Source organism: Mytilus trossulus, chromosome 3 (assembly GCF_036588685.1).
Source record: "Mytilus trossulus isolate FHL-02 chromosome 3, PNRI_Mtr1.1.1.hap1, whole genome shotgun sequence".
Taxonomy (NCBI): domain Eukaryota; kingdom Metazoa; phylum Mollusca; class Bivalvia; order Mytilida; family Mytilidae; genus Mytilus; species Mytilus trossulus.
Window position 1 is genome coordinate 22,223,038 of NC_086375.1, and position 5,473 is coordinate 22,228,510.

The window sequence follows — 5,473 nt, forward strand, 5'->3', positions numbered from 1 at the left end:
TTGGTAAGATTTCAATAGATGTGAAAGCTTATGCTTGCCATTGTATCATCTTATGCAGTTACAGTTGTTAGAATCTTATGAAAATTTCAACCATTAAGAGTGATATTTAAGTACTTAATATTTAAGTAAAAAACTGAACAGAAATCTTACCTAAAAGTATATAACACTTTCTGGAATTGCAGTCATAAAATTTTGGAGAACGATTTTTGTACTCAGACTCTATCATCAACCAATCAAAATACTGGATTTTGTGTGTCCAGCACAAATTCTAACTCTGTGTACTGAGTGAAGTTTAATCACCAAGATCCCTGGTCACATATGCTTTTTCTTTTGCAATTAATGTTCATATGGATTTAAACATATTTAAATAAAAAATGATTTTTTTAGGTTTGAATGCTGAGCAGGGGTAGATCCAGCCATTTTAAAAAGGCGGGTTCCAAACCCAGGACAACAAGGGGGCTCCAACTATATGTCCCCATTCAAATGCATTGATCAGCCAAAAAAAAGGGGGGTTCCATCCCAATGAATCTGCCAATGCTGAGACATCTCATCTAGCATACAGGTTTATGAAAAAAGAAAATGTCTAAAGCAATCAAGTAATATTAAGATGGAAACAGTAACTTTTCATAACCTGTGTGAATGGTATTGATTGGAATTCACATTTTGTTCTAAAATCTGAGATATCTGACAAAGGGTATTGCAAATTGTTTTTCAGAGTTATTTCAAAGAGAGGCATGCAATCTGCATATTTTCACTGCATTTTATTAACCAAATTATCATATGTAACTCATTACAGGTGGTATTTTAAATATTGATTTCTGTGAAAATCAAAATTGCTTTAACCTTTTTGGTTTAATACTGCGGATTATTTATCATTTTAGTGAGTACCAATTTTCAAGAATTGAGGAAAACTTGCATTTTCATGTTCATTTGATTTCCTGGTTTTGTCTGAATACATTTTTATAGAAATTTGTAATTCGTTGTACATTGAAATTTATGGATTGGGCAACCACTAAATCCAAGACAATTGGTATCCAACAAATAATAATGAATCTACACCTATCAAGAAATTTCTTATACAATTAAAATAATAACCATTGCTGTTGTATGGAAAAATCATAAATGTGCATCATTTCAGCCTTATGTATGCCATCATGACTTACACTGTTATTGTTTGTTAAGTTTAATGTTGTATTTAATTATAAAATATGCTTCTGCTATTTTCCACAACAACGAATCACTCTCAATCTAACTTTTACTTATTACTTTTTAAATGAGGGGTTTTTCTAATTAAAATATTAATTTGTATTTGGAAATTTTTTGGGATGCAATTTTGCAAGTATTTTAATGTAATGTGCAGATTTAGTCCGCAATACTGTAAACTTATCTTATTTTTAAGGATTCTTTTTTTTGGCTTGATCCCTTTCTAGGTGACTTTATAGATAATTTATTTTACAATTTTGTTCATTTATTAAAGTCAAACTTTAACATTTAAGCAGGTCTTTAAATTCATTTTATTTTTACACTTGCAAAAGTTGCAAAAACTAAAAGGCATATGCAAATTATTTGGTTTATGTATTTTGAAACTAAGGGTGTATAAATTAAAAAATTTTGACAGGTCCTGCATCTCCAGTAATGGATTTCTAACATTATTATTTTCTCTTTTCAATCGATGTGGGATTTAATTACTTTCATTTTTGCTTACTCATTTACACATATACACTTAATCATTCAGAAAAAGCAAGTGTGAAATGACTTTGTTATGAATACACTTTTTTCACACATATGTACCCATTACTTACATTTTGTTTATTCATTTACACTTGCCATTCACAAATTGAAAGTGTAAAATGAACTATACAGAGGAACATGTCTACAATACATGTATTTCACATTTATTTACATTTTTGCTTATTCATTTATACATACATATACATGTACTTTCACAGTTTACAGGTGTGAAATTTCACGCTATGCAGCGGAACATGCTTTATGTTCATGTTGTTCACACTTACAGTATTCATTTACACATATAACGCTTACTGTTCACAAATAGCAGACTAGAAATGTACTATACAAAGGAACTACAAAAACATTGTACTTAGCTTTGTCTCGTTAAGATTGTTATGTTTGAGATTAAAAGAATGATATCATAGATTTTGTTTTATATAAGTAGAGTTTGTGTATACATGTATGTTTAACTATGTGGTTTTACAGAAAGATGAGTAAAATGGTTACTATACAAATGTGTTTATTTCCTTAAAGCCTAATTGACACTTTTTTTGCAGGAAAAAGTTTCAGTTGCTTTCTTGACTCTCATTTCTGTTTTATCAAGTGAACGTCATTGTAAAATGTTCTGAAAAGTTTCCATTACCTGTAAATCCATACATAAATAAGGAGATGAGGTCTGATTGCCAATGAGACAACTATCCACCAAAATTCAAATGAAGTGGATGTAATGATGTATAGCAAACTGTATGGCCTTCAACAATGAAAAATACTGGTACCCATATTGTCAAGTCCGCTTCAAAAAGAGCAAACATGAATATATAAAATAATTTACTTGAGACAGCTGACGTCCTTATTTATTACAAAACAATTTGTGAAAAAAAACAAATATAACTGACATGAACCAACTACAACCACTGAACTACAGGCTACTGACTTGGGATAAGCTCATAAGGAATGTGTTAGGCTTAAACATGTTTAAAGGTGCCAACCATCTCATAATCTGGGATAGTGGTGTAACAGTACAACAAAAGAACAAACTAAATAAAATCAATTACAAAGAGCTGCAATTATCAGATCGATACAAAACAGAAAAATATTAAATGAAAACACATACACACATTGCACTGATTGCAGGGTATACATACATGCTTCACAACAAAACCAATATCAACTAAAAAAATATGTGTCTAATACATATTATTAAAATATAGATCTTGTGTTAAAGTTGAAGATTGCTTACAAGGATCTCAGCCTCCTGACAACATTCTGCTGTACTTTCTATTCTGATAGATATTGCACGCCATTCTAATATGACGTCCTTATTACGCTTTGTTAACAAAGCCGTGTTCTAATGAGCACAAAAAATATGTTTGACACATGCGCACAGACTTACTGTTTATATTAACGTTATTTCCATCGTTATCCCTTAAAATATTTACACTTAAGCAGCTAACATAAACTTTAATTAATATTTTTATCAAACAACATATATTTGCCCTGCTCGTAGTTTTTAAACTTATCAAATATAAAATGTAATATACAGACTACAGACTCCTCAGGGAGGACACGGGAACAGCCACACATTCTTACGGTATTTTCGTACGCATCGACCTATAAATATAGTGTATTTGTCATATTAGAATCGAAATAATTCGTAACGCTCAGTGTAAAATATCGACAAATATAATGCCTACCCATGTTAAAATGAGCATAGAGCAAGACACAAAGGAATTATTTCTTAAATGAAATTTTGGCCTTCAAATTTTGTAGGCGTGTATTAATAAGACCAAAACAAGTTATCACTTTGTGTAGATTTCTTCTAGTGTCTTTGCATCGGAAGTAAACACATTTATTCTAAAATGGTACAAGTTATGATTTTCTCATTTTTAGCGCAAGTGAGCTTTCCTCATCACTTGGCGTCCAGCGTCGTCAGAGTTAACTTTTTACATTTTGAACTCCTTCTTTAGAACTACTGACTGGAATGAATGGAATGAAACCAAACATGGCATGAATATTCCTTATGAGGTGCTGACCAAGTGTTGTTACTTTGTAGCCAATCCATCATCCTAGATGGCTGCCAGCGGGGGACTTAGTTTAACATAGGACCCTACGGGAAATGCATACAAATGACTTCTTTCAGAGAACCACTGAATGGAATGAAACCAAACATGGCATGAATGTTCTTTGAGGTGCTGACCAAGTGTTGTTACTTTGTAGCCAATCCATCATCCAAGATGGCTGCCAGCGAGGGGACTTATTTTAACAAAGGACCTGATGGGAAATACATACAAAAGTCTTCTTTTAGAGAACCACTGAATGGAATGAAGTCAAATATAGCATGTATGTTCCTGATGACATGCTGACCAAGTGTTGTTACTATGTAGCCAATCCATCATCCAAGATGGCTGCCAGCAGGGGACTTGGTTTAACATAGGACCCTATGGGAAATACATACAAATGTCTTCTTTTGGAGCACCACTGAATTGAATGAAACCAAGCATAGCAAACATGTTCCTTTCTTTATGAGGTGCCAGCGGGGGGACTTAGTTTAACATAGGACCCACTGCGAAATACATACAAATGTCTTCTTTTAGAGAACCACTGAATGGAATGAAGTCAAATATAGCATGAATGTTCCTTATGACATGCTGACCAACTGTTGTTACTTTGTAGCCAATCCATCATCCAAGATGGCTGCCAGCAGGGGACTTGGTTTAACATAGGACCCTATGGGAAATACATACAAATGTCTTCTTTTAGAGCACCACTGATTTGAATGAAACCAATCATAGCAAACATGTTCCTTTCTTTATGAGATGCTGATCAAGTGTTGTTACTTTGTAGCCAAATTTTATCTTTTTTATATGATTTCAAAAACCCAAATAGAATCAGGTGAGCGATACAGGCTCTTGATAGTCTCTAGTTTTTTTTATGGTGATATGCTAAACCCTCACAGGAGGGATTGTGCTTGACATTCATATGATGAAGACATAATCTTTCAATCAGTTTATTGCAAACCAAATGATACTATTCCACAGATACACCTACAAGTTACCTGTCAATTTCAACTTTTGTAAGTTCTATTGTCCCATCTAACAAATACAATAGCTATTGTTCCCCGTGTAGTTTATTCACTGGGAACTTTAAATTTCTACTAGAAGAATATAAAATATGTAATTTAAATTAGCATCTGGAAACCATTTTTTATTTCATTACAAATAATTGTCTATTTGTAAAAACTTTGACCTTAACTTGAAATTTTGACCTCAAAATCAGAATGGGTCCTCCTCTCATTAAAGAAGCCTCTAACCCAATCAAGGTAGAAATTCAGTAGACTGTACCTGTTTTTTCATCAGAAAACCACTTTTAAACAAGTGATCTTAATATATAACTATGACCTTGGTCTACGACCTTTTGATCTCAAATTATTAAGGATCTTCCCCTCATTGTATTTTACCATATTGCTAAGAAAGATTGCAATTGAATGTAAAGTATTTGAGCAAGCATCCTGAAACTGATCTATGGATGGACAAATGGATGGACAGACGTGACTGACATGAGGGCCTAACACTATATCTTCTGCTTACTTGTAGTTTGGGTTATAATAAAATGATGACCAGTTAAACTTAAGCTGTTACATGCTGCTTGAAGATATTGTACTGATATTTTGTATTTCACAATTAAAGAATGAAATGTTAAACATTCTCAATCAAATGGATCTTGCAAGTTAGAAAATAAGTAA